The 12822-nt window shown below is 38.5% G+C and overlaps 1 protein-coding gene and 1 pseudogene across 1 annotated transcript in view; one reads left to right on the top strand and one right to left on the bottom strand.

Moving 5' to 3' along the window:
- The window catches only part of COL25A1 (collagen type XXV alpha 1 chain), a 435346-nt gene that overhangs the window by 379021 nt on the left and 43503 nt on the right, over positions 1-12822 (bottom strand). The window lies entirely within an intron of this gene.
- Positions 473-12822, top strand: part of LOC103554832 (small ribosomal subunit protein eS1 pseudogene) — a 33820-nt pseudogene continuing 21470 nt past the window's right edge.

Here is a 12822-nt window from a genome sequence, read left to right as displayed (position 1 = left end):
TTAACTTAGCAAATATATTTCTTTTATTAAAATAAAAAAAAGTTTTAAGTAGTTTTCTACTTTCTAAGTAGTATCTTTAAGAACTTCAATTTTTCAATATTAACTATCCTACTTAAAATATTCTCTCCTATTCACATTCATTAACTCAATAGAATTTTTCAATGTAGGAGGGGAGAAAAAATACAGCTAGAAGGAGTATTACCTTAAAATCAAGCCTTCATCTTTTGACCCCATGAGCCTTTATGCCGTCAACACACGTGGAAGAAATTGTTCTGTGAACTTGGCAGGAAAAGGTCTAGGAACCAACTCTGCTTCTGGGATGAAAGGGGCCTTGGGGTGCAGCTGGAACTCTGCCAAAAGCTTTGTAGGACCAGATAGTTACTCTTTATTCTAAAAGGAATGGTTTTTAAAACCTGTACCCAATCTTTAGGGTTCAAATTTAACTCTACTAAAGTGGAGAAGAGCCACAAAGATGATTAAAGGGTTGGAAAGTAACATCTACGGGGAAAGATTAAAGGAACTGAGATTACTGCGCCTGGTGAAGGTAAGACTGATGGATGATTTAACAACATTCTTAAGGTATTTGATCAGTTATTCCAGTGACCAGCTGTTCTCTATCTATGATGAAGACAGAACCAAAGGAAATAGCCTTAAATTCCAATATGAAGGATTTAGGTAAGATCTAAGAAAGACTTCTCAAAGAGTGAGGTTGTCTAACACTGGAATGGACTATCCTCTCTGTAAGTCTTCAAGTCTACCTAGATGGCCGTCTTCCTGGAGCTGGGAATGGTGCTAATGGGAGGGAGGAGGGTACATCTTCTTATGTCCCTTGTATACCTATAAAATCTACGATTTTGAGTCAGATTCTCTTATGTCTATTTTAATACACAATTACTTATATAAAAAGTACTAGAAGCAGAGAAGTTAGAAGTCAAAATCGACACAGGTCTGGGAGATTAGGGCTCCTTCCTACATAAAGGATTCCCAGAACTTACACACAGCAGCCCCAGACCACAGTAAACCCCGCTCTGTTGATCTTACAATTAGACAAAAACACTATCCTCTTTAACTATCCTGGAATAGGCAGAAGAATATAAAAAGAAAAGAAACAGAAGCATATTTTTTCCCTCATCATGAAAAATAGGCCAAATATAGACATCTAACTCCCCAAGTCAAGGTGAGTTAGGCATACACAGTGGAAAAGCACAGAATCTGTGCTGTGGATTATCCTCTTCCTTTTTCGAATATCTTACTATCCATTGAAATACTAAAAAAAGTAGGCAAATAGCATCTATGAAGATCACAGAACTTACCAGAGAAAGTGCCGTGTCACCTTGTAGGCCTTCCTACGATTATGTTTCATTACACAAGATCTCACTGTTCCCTTTCTATTACAGCAATTTGCAACAATTTTAGGGACTTTACAAAGTGAATAAAAAGAAGTTGAAGCATCTGCAATTCAAGCATTTAAGACTTAATCCACAGACAGTAGGCCTGAGAATAATTGTCTGGGCCTAGTCATTTTCTGCTCCACTGTACATGAAAGGCATGCTATCACTTTTTAAAAAAAAAAATACCTGGGGATGCTATATTTTTAGAATTGTTATCATTCCTCACTTGAGTGATTCAATAACTTCAGCACTTGCTATGTGGTCCCCAAAAGAGCTTACATAACTAAAATATGCAATTATAGGCACTGAAAATTAAGTGTCCCAGGCTGTAGGTTGCTTTGCAGAATATTTGATGAAGGGCATGAAACAAATCTTTTAAAATTGGCTTCCCAGGAATTGTTAAGCCTATGATAATATAATGCACAATAAATGCGTGGGCCTTGAGAAAAATCTTTTGTTTCTTGATTTGTCCATTTGATGTCTTTATATTTTATAATCTCTATTTAAGTAGCTATAAACTCAAAATCACTTAATAGATAACTTACATTATCTGACTTAAAAAACTAAACAAATTTCCCAATATGGCACTAAAACTGGTACAGATAAGACAAAATGTACAAGTTCAGTTAACTGTTATATCTTAGGAAGAGATTAGGTAACCATAGTATATCATTTATTATCCTAACCAAGATACGTTTACAAGTCAAGGGGTTCTAGTAACAATCGAACCAGAACAGCAGGCAAAAACCAGAACTGTCCTAGGCAAACTAGGAACTTTGGACGCCCCATCATAGCCCAACAAGATCCAGCGTGTTACAGCCAAACATCGAGGGCTGCAACGTCTCCAGGGACTTGGACCTCTGGGTTGGGACTGGTATGCAGAAGATGATTAACTGGAATGAAGCAGTGGAAAGAAAGTTTATTTTGAAGGTCAAAGCATCTATCAAAAGGCCACTCCAGAGAGAAGCGAACAGTGATGGAGGCCCAACCTGAAATAACAGAAGTGTCCTTCCATATGTGTGAAGCATAGAGACAGGCAAAGAAAAGGCAAGAAAAACCCAGACAAGCAGGGAAGGCAAGCGGCAAGCAGCAGGCATGACTGGAATTCAAGAGCTGGATCCAGCCAAATGCACAGTAATCATTCTACAGACATTAAATGAACACCAACCACGTTAACCTTGGCTCCAGGGACTGAGGAACCAGAGTACAGTGGTGGTTCCCAACACAGGGTATCGGGTAAAAACACACCAGATGACAATTTTCCAAAACTACAGCACAAAGTAAGATTAAATCTAAAAGAAAAAGATAAAGAAGCCTTATGTTAAGAACCATGCCCGTGGGGAGGGGAGAGATGCAGAGGCTGGGCTTGACAGCTACTGGTTTTTTAATACATGATCCTCTGGTTGTGTTTTATTAAATAAAAAATATTTGCTGAAAAAGCATAATTTACATAGAAAGTGAAGATACTAGCAGCAATAAGGGCATCCAAAGTAGCAGGAGATAATTTTTTAAGCAGGAAGATAGATACTATTACAAGCGGATATTTCAACGATTATGCTGGTCAATATTCAGATTGTCCTTAAGATATCACATGCAAATATCCATCTCTTATTATAAAATTAAGCGGAGATATTAAATGCAAATAAGTCTATACAGTAAGCATTATGGTAGAGCTAGAGAACTACTTGTTTATCAGTAAACAAATCATTAAAGTAACCTTTAGAGACTAAATCACTGTCATTTATGTCAAAGAAATTCTGACTTATGGATCTTCAAACATCAGGAAAGTCAGTGGCATCCTACCTGGTGACGGTGAGTGCCCCATTATATCTCAAGGCCTGCTTGCTTTCTCAGAAGTGATTTGAGATCTTACTGTGGGAACTTTCTTAACAGATTTGTTATAATTAGTATATCTACATATCTGTATTTTTATCTATAGCTAACCGAAATATTTCTAAATAATCATTCAACAAATCTTAAAATTTTATAAATGCTTTAGGATTAAATTGTATTCTAGTTTAATTCTTCCATACAGTTGACCTATTGTGCTCATTTTTCTCCATATAAGAGTCTATCCTCTTTCTCCTGTCTATTCTTTCTGTTAAATTTCTTCATCAATATATTTATTCATTTTACAAACTTGCTAAGTCATCTAGGGAGAGGCATCTTCTGGGGTTTATGAGGGATACAAAGATGAAGCCGCATATGAGTCTCACCTTCAAGAAGCGTACATGGAAAAATGCATGTAAATAGGCATTGGAATGCAAGGCAGATTAAATTAAAATAACTTCCATTAAAAAGAAACACAATAGGTGCTCTAATGGTTCAGATCATGAAGAAATTATTTCTAAATAAGGAGATCCGCACTTGAACTGGGCTCTAAAAGATGGAAATCAAGGAGAAGAAAGAATATAATCAAAGCCCTAAAACGAAGAAAGCTTGATGTTTGTGTGTTTGAGAAGTTTCAAGTGTCCAGACCGCCTGGAGCATATGATACAGAGAAAGGAAGTAAAGAGAGAAGAGCCAGAAAAGGTGGGATGGAGAAGGCTCTGATGTCAGGTAAGGAAAGATGAAGGGAAGGAAGTCAATTAACGTGTAATATAACAAAGCAGACTACAATTAGAACCAGTTCCAAGACCATAAAAGAAGCCTACAGGAGAGGACGTAAGGCTGAATGCAGGCAACTGTAATAGTGTTCAGACACAATTGCAGGGGCTTTAAAACTAACAAATGTGAGGCTCACAAGAAAGGAAGACCTGGATGTTGTCAATAACAAAAAATCTGTAGGTAGATAGCAGGAGGCACAGACTTAGCAGATGAAGTTAATCTTAGACACGCTAAGTGTGAGGTAAACTAAGGCATTCTGTGTGGGATAACCAGCAGGCAGGTAAAAACATGGGGCTTCAGTTCAAAAGATCAGCATTGAAAGTAAAGATATGGGATTCATCTAAACAGATGACACCAAGAGAAAGAATATAAAGACATAAAAGACAAGATCCAAGAAAAAAGTCATGGGGCACTTTTAGCCAGCAGAAGAAAGAAAGGGATCTAGAAGAGAGAGAGCGGAGAAAGAAGAGAATCAAGAGCTGACTGTCATGGAAAACAAGGGACAGAGAGTTCATAGAAGGAGGTAAAGATCTTCCTCAACTTATGACTTACAGTGGGGTTACGACCCAACAAACCCACCAGCAACTGAAAATATCATACGTTGAAAGTGCATTTACTTCACCTAACCGACCAAACATGGCAGCTCATCACCTCCCTCCAATGTGCTCAGAACACTCACACGAGCCTCTGGTTGGGCGAAATGATCTCACACAAAGCCTGTTTTATAAGAAAGTGTTGGATATCTCATGTAATTGATTGACTACTGCACTGTAAGTGAAAAACAGAGTGGGTGGACGGGTGCAGAGAGTTGTAAGTTGTTGGTTGTTGGTTGTTGGCGTGGCTGACGGGCAGCCGTGACCGGCTGCCTCTGCCCAACATCAGGAGAGTGTCATCCTGCATGTCACCAGCCCGGGGAAAGATCGACATTCAAATTCAAAGTATGATTTCTGCTGAATGTGTATCACTTCCCCACTGTCATAAAACTGAAAAATCGTTAAGTCAAACCATCGTAAGTCAGGGACTGTCTGTGTAATCAAGAGGGTCAAATGCCAAGAGAGTTGAAAAGAATGAGACCTGAGAACAGGCCATCTTGTTCCACAGTCTAGATAATAGGTAAGAATGTTTTACCTTCTACCTAGCCCTGTATGAATTTATTGTGATGATTATAATTACTATTGTTTTCTAGTCCTTAGCCAGGGTAATTTGAAACCTTTCATTCTTCATCTAGCTTGTTCATAGTTATGATTAATCAAAAGGTGATTAATATTCCCCCTTTTCAGACTCTTATTTCCATCAATAAACATGCATATATTCAACTATGGCAAAAGTTTATCTCGTCAACAAGTGTGTCCAGAATATATCACAATCCTACACGGAGGTTGAAATCTTCACCCCTTATCCAGGCAGTTGTGTTGGACAAGTCCCCTGCCACAGCTACTCATTCAACTAGCCGCAGTGAAGATACATGACTCTAGTGGCATTGCACCAGGTTCTACACTCTGCCTGCCTCCGGGAATACAGCATGTCAGAGCTGTCCCACACAGAAATTATCAGCAGCTTGCTATCTTGGTAACTGGATTGAAAATAAGCATCCATCCCTCTCCACCCATGCAACGCAATAAAGCCAAGCTGGAGCACGAGTGCCCTCCCAGCTGGGGGGCTCCTCCTCCTCTGGTTCCCTGCAGATGGTCATCTGCTTCTCAGACAACAACCAGCTCTCTGGCCAACAGCTGATTAGTGAGGGGTGGGTGAAATAGCCACCAAGCGGCTGCACCATTCTTCAGTGACAAAGCATGAGGGTTAACGTCTGTGAAAAGATGAACTCAGGGGAAGGAAGCAGTTAAAGCCCTCGAGAATAAGTGCAGAGGCACTGCTCAAGTCCGTACCTGAGCAAAAAGTTTCCAATTGCTTTTCTGACAGCAATCACACAAGGAAGACAGTCAGCTGGGGGCATACAATTAACTGTATGCTTCATGCATTTATTCAGCATACATTTATCGAACACCTACTGGGTGCCAGACATGGTAGTAATAACCAGATATTTTAACCAGCTTACCTAATTCATACACATGGTAGAAACTGTTCAGAAATATCTTCCTTTTGTTCAAATCCAGCCTCACCTTTAAGAGCCCGGCTCAAATGCCAGTGCTTCCTGGAAGGTTTCCTTGAGCCTCCTAGACAAAAGTAACAACTCTCTTCTCTAAACGCTCACGGCACTCTATTTGGACCTCTTCCATGGAACGTGGTATCCCCCACGTGATTATTTATGTGTCATCTCCTAATAGACTATAAGTAACTTGAAGTCAAGGGTCATCTTCATATTCCTCAGGGTATAACGCAGTTCCCTTGCATAATGAATATATCAATGAGCCACCTGCCATCCTCCTCAGCCCAAAACAGACTAGACACTTGGGGAGAAAACACTGTCTTATTCTCTACAGCCAAAAACAATCTAAAAATCTAGAGGGAGAGACAAAATAAATTTTAAAAGGTTATATATAAGTGCAATACAGTAATAATCATAATTCCAGTGCCAACAGTACTGAATCTAACACACTTTGATCAAGATAAGATTTAACTTCACCTTTGCATCCATTAAAGAAAGGGCTTATTAAAAAGAAAAACACTATTAAAGTAAATATTCATGACCTACTTAAACTTTCTAGGTGAACTGTTGTTTTTAAGTATTTTAGAACATTAATTATGCTTGAGTCTTATACGTTCCTAAAGCAGACCCAAAAAGATTTCTACTTTCCTCTATCAATAAAACATTTGTTAGCAAGGAAATTGGGTTACTGTATGTACTTGAAATAATTTTTTAAATTTATGCTTACTTATAAACAATCTATAATTCATATAGTTTGATAATTCATGCACACTTCCTTCAAACGCTCTAATTTAGTGAGGGAAAGCTTAATGTTTTAGAGATACACTGAAGCACTTATGGGCTACACCAACTAAGTAAATGGGAGATGGGAATTAAAACCCACTTTCTTTCTTGAGGAGCTGGGCATCCAGGAGTAGACGGGTGTGGTACAGCGGAAAGAATAATGGGTTAGAAATTTGGAGACCTGGATTCTGCAGGGTGCTATGTATACGTGTGTATACGTCCGTAGGTATATATGTGAATATGTGCGCATGTGTGTGTATATATTACATTGAATATATGCCCCCCTCATTTTCACCAGCCCTGGATTATAAAGTCTTTGAACACAAGAACAATGGAACAATGTTGTATTCATCTTTCTGTCCCCTATAATGTTTACACAAGGGCCTTGCATGTAGTAGATAGTAAATAAATTTTGGTTAAATGGAGCTGAATTGAATGAAATTACTTTAATAAGCTTACCTGTTACCATGTTGTGATCAATATGCTCAAAAATGAGATACAGTGACCAGCTGAGCAATTTTTCTAAGTTTTTTACAGGGTTTCCAAACCAATATATACATTAATTCCTTGAAATGAATTCTGTCATCTCTAGATATCTCTTGAGAAGAAAGAAAACAAAAAAATAAAATTAGTGTTTCTTACGCTTCTACCACGCACCAGGCACTGTGTTAAGTGTTTTCACAGAATCCTCTTAGTTTGAAAAACACTAATGCAAACACAAGGCTTAAAAAATCTCATCCATTAGGGATGGATTGGAGTCACTGGGCAAAGGAAATGCCGTCTTTTTCTATAAGGTGAAATCTGACAATTGAATTAGTAAAAAAGATAAGCATCCTGTTGAGGTGGGAAAATACTTCTTCTCAATGAAATGTTTCCTTGATAAGAAAGCTCTGTCACTTGGACTAATAATATGACTTCTGTGACTTTTCAAGAATTCTGAGCTCAGCCATAATAAAAAATTATTTTGCTCATAAATAGTATCCTCGTAATATTTAAACTCATATATTTCAAGAGTAACTTTATCTTATACTACAATTCAATTTAAAAATAAACCTTAAATCACCAAACCAAAAAAAAGTGCCACATTGCTAAAACAAACCCAGACGCCAGCGAAGTTGAAACTTTGGTGCAAAGCTCACAGCCCTGTGGTTTGTGTGCTTTCCAAATTTGTTTTAACTCGTCTCTCCAAAGCCACAGCTCTCCCCGGACAAAGGGGGGGAACATCTGTGGTAGGGAGGTGACCTAGAGAATTCTTACGTGCACCCTGTCCCTCCCCTCAACCCCCCCCAAAAGAGACCGCTGCTCACTCATTCATTCATTCAAATAACCTTTACTAGTATGTACTAGACGGTTTAAAAACCTCTTTATCTTTTTTTCTGGTTTCCTCCTAAATCAGTAAAGTAGAAATGAGAAGCTGGTAAAAAATCAAAACAGCAACAACAAATAAAGTGCTCTCATTAAAACAGTCAGTAACTTCAAAATATCGATGCTTTCTGACAGTCTCACAACGAAGACGGCACCTGTCATACACTCTAACAAAACCTGCTTGGAGTTTTGGACACATCCCACTTTCTATTCCATTCTGCTCTTGTATCTTTACTTAAATAAAACAAGTATTTTACAGATTTCAAGTGACAGCCTAGACGTCACAAGTGGGCTTTAGAGCAGAGCATATCTAGTTCCCACACTGTCTCTTCATCACTTCTCACATGAAACCGAAGCTTTCTGGAAAGGAGCCACAGAGAGAAAGTATACACAGATAGGAACATTTCCAGCGTTGCTGGCTGTGGGGGGAGGGGCAGGGTGTTTGGTATGGATTTAACCCAGGCAGGAAAGCCAAAGAGTTTACCATAGCATTTTAAAGGGGCCTTCTGGTGCTATATTTCCAATAATTTTCAAAATAAAATAAAATTTGATCAGTAGTTAAATGGTAAGATTTTTTTCATTCAGAAAACGTATGGACAGTTAAATTAACTTTCTTCAGATCAAATGCATGTTGGGCGGATGCAGACAATTGCATTGGCCCTAAGTGACCTCTGAGGCATGTTCCCAAACTGGAGTTCACGTCCCCCAGTGGAACATCAGTGCGCGGGGTTCCCACATGGTGCATGTTTCTGGAACACTCATTTTGAGTGAATATTTGAGAAGTAATTGAACTTTTGTGATCTTAAAGATTTTTTAATTTATTTCTAAAGAAATATGGAGTAGAAAGAGCAATCAGGGATAATGATCAAAGAAGTTTTAGTTCTAAGTCCTATTACCTATTTTTTTCAACTTTGCAGAAGCCTCATTTCTAGACTGGTGTTTGGTTGAAATAATGGTAAGCTCATGGGGTTTGCAAAGGGGCGAGAATACGGGCAATGAAGAGACTACACCTGGTCTCTGACTTGCTGCTGTCACCTCTGGGAGTCTTTAGGGCTCAGTTCCTTCCTCTCTAAAGCAAAGTGGTCGTACCAGATCACACCAAAAACCTCTTCCTACTCTGTGTTCTGAGATTATTTTTAATACTTTACCCTTGAGATATTGGAGTCCAAGAAAGTTAATTAAATCAAAGTAAGGACTCCTGTGGCTCATTTCCAAACCCCTCACAAGAACTTAACTACAGAAGCTGAACTATAACAAGGTACACCTGAAACTTACACAGGGTTGTAAACCAACGTGGCCTCAATAAAATAATTTTTTAAAATAGTAAAATAAATAAATGAAAAATAAATAAAAAACAATAGCATTAAAATCCCACCAAAAAATAATCAGCAATGAAAATAATGTAAATATAGTAAAATATAGACACTTTTATTAACTTAACTAATGTCATATCATTAAACATTCATTTACTCAACAACAACAACAAAAAGAACTTAGCTCGCTTGAGCACACTGGCCAGCTCCCCACAGCAAATATGATCTAGGCTCATTTATGTATGGAAAAGGTACTTCCCATCATCCCGTAGGAGTGAGGAATTTCCCGAGGTACCTTCTCTTCACGACAGCATCTGTTTAATCAAATGAAATTCCTATTCTAATTGCTACATAAAAGATCAGTCATTATATCATTCATAACATCTGTCCAATAAAATTTCTAGATACGTAAGGGGTTTGGAAAACTTTATTTTTCATATATCATGTTCCCACAGCTTGTCTTCATACTGCACTTTAGAACCCAATTTGAAGATAAATTTTCACCCCGGTCTGAAATGTAATTTCACATAAAACCAGTTTATTACCACATCTCTTTGTAGTTCATATCTTATATTTTTAGAGTATTAACTCATTCCATGTTTAAAACAGAAAGACAGTCACTGTGCTATTTATCCATGAAAGATGATAATATGCAGTTTCACATCTGGCAAGCAAAAGAAAATCATGACTATTCCTATTAATGTAGGAAGAGCCCCCATTGGGGAAGCAACTTGAATGGAAAAATATTTGATATAGGGGGGAAGGGGACAAAAGGAGCAAATAACGCTGGGTGAGGGACCACTGCATTTTGAGCCTTTTCCCAAGATTCAGGTAGTGCTCACAATAACTCCACGAGGTAGGTACTGTTCCCATTTATAAATGAGCACACCAAGATCAAAGACATCACTATCCACAGCAAATAACGTGCAGCTGGGATTCAGGCCCAGCTTCTGTCTCCCCCCGAAAGGCTGCGCTGCCTCCAGATTGAAGGTAATGGGACAGCACATACTCCCTATAACGAAGGGGGATGGAAAGGAAAAAGATATGAGCTCCCGATCGAGACTCTGAAGACTGCGCTACAGGAAAGAATTCTGAAGAAGGGATTAGGTAAGAGGAGAACCAAGATTTAACAACATGAAGAAGGAAAGAGAACGTCAAAAGGAGGTTGATTGAAATGTTAAGCATTCAGAAGCTGTTAAATCTGATGACAGACTGACTGACGACCTATTACTGATAACACCATTAATTTAGGGAAAACACCTGTGAAGCATCAGGTCCTTCTTCCCCCTCACCAGTCAGTAACAGAGCCCAGCTAGATCTGCCCTTCCGGCCCTTCCTTCCCAGTCTTCCTGCTCCCACTCAACCTCAGACCCTTAGAATTTCACAGCTGAAAACTGCAGTAGCTGAGTCTCACAGCTTCTGGCCTGTGCCCTTCCTACCTGCTAGCTTAATCTCCCCAAGACACTGTCTGACCACATTTCTCCTCTGTGCACAAATCAAAATGGTTTTCCACTAACACACATTCTTCCTCCTCGTCTTTTCCTTTACTTATATGCATTCTCATACTTAAGCCCTCCCCATTATGCGGTACACCTTCAACTTATATATCAATTACATCTCAATAAAACCAGAAAAAGCAAAAACAAAAGAGTTGAAAAAAATAATAAATAAACTGCTCCCCAGGAAGCTCCTAGTCAACCTTATGAGTTCTATATCCATTATACTAGCTGTTTGACCGTGGGCAAGTTAGTCTATCTGTGCCTCAGTCAAGCATCTGTGAAATGGGAATAAATAATAGTACTTACTTCATATAATTATTCTGAGACTAGAATGAATTAATATACATAAAACACTTGAAACAGTGGCTGCACTATTCAATAAGTGCTCAATAAATATTAACAATTATTACTATCATTTTTACATTATTAATAAATTTATAATAAAATTACTATCTTTATTACATTTTCAGCCAAATTTTGTACAAGATCCCAACACAAATGTTATTAACAATAATGAAAATAACTATAGCAGTAGAAACACAAAATTTGAACACATGCAATCTGGCTCCAGAGGTACGCTTTAACCACCATGTCACAATGCCAAGAAGAAAGGATGCGACTGCTGCCTCTACAACATAACTCCAAGCACGTGCTCGTGCTATTTCCTCTGTCTGAAGGGTCCTCCCATTCTCCAACTACCAAATTCTTAAATATAATCATTAAAAATCCAGTCCAATTACTACACTTTTCAAGACATCTTCTCTGAGCTTTCCAGACAAAAGTTATGGCCTCCCAATTTTGAATTCCATTTGCCCTTTTATCTTTATTTTTTTGTGACACATTAATTCATCGTCACTAAAATTTTGTTATAATTTTAACCCACTACATTTTCCTATTAAAGTTTACACATCACTTTCAAATACATCATCTCCTTATGTTTTATTTCCCTGGCTAAGGCCCTGGAGGGGAGGGGCAGGGATTACACTTCTGAGTAACCTGAGCATACCCCAGTACACCGCCTTACAGAGTAGACGCCCACAGGTGTCTGCATGGACGTCAGTGTTTGTCCATGTGCAAGCAGTTTCAATAGAGTCGGGGACTGAAAGAGAAACCCAACTAATTTTCACAATGAGAAAAATCAAGGTGTTTAGACACTAACTCCTGTTTTTCTTTGAGAAATAACTTTCCAATTTCAAAAAATCCATTTTGGGGACTGGCCAGTGGCATAGCGGTTAAGTTCATGCCCTCCACTTCAGCGGCTGGGGTTTGCCAGTTTGGATACCAGGCGTGGCCCTAAGCACCACTCATCAAGCCACACCAGCAGGCATCCCACATATAATGTAGAGGAAGATGGGCACAGATGTTAACTCAGGGCCAGTCTTCCTCAGCAAAAAGAGGAGGATTGGCGGTGGATGTAAGCTCAGGGCTAATCTTCCTCAAAAAAAAAAAAAAATCAATTTTGATTTAAAATGTCTGTTGCTGCAAACTATTGTCTTCCAAATACACTGTTGATATTTCTTAATTACAAGAAAAATGGGGCTTCAATACCATAGTGACTGAAAGAAAAAGTCTGTAGACAGGAACTACAATTCTGTCTCTGAGACTAATGGCATTTTCCTTTCCTACAACTTTATTTTAATATATAAAGCCCAAAGGCTCTATTGATTAATTTCAATTACAGAAGGCATTACCCTAGTTCTGATGCAATAGGAATGCCACATTAAACTACAATAGCAGAGTCCTCCCAATGGTTTTGG

The sequence above is a fragment of the Equus przewalskii genome, chromosome 2, assembly GCF_037783145.1.
Source record: "Equus przewalskii isolate Varuska chromosome 2, EquPr2, whole genome shotgun sequence".
NCBI classification, from domain to species: Eukaryota; Metazoa; Chordata; class Mammalia; order Perissodactyla; family Equidae; genus Equus; species Equus przewalskii.
This window is presented reverse-complemented; position numbering and strand designations above follow the sequence as displayed.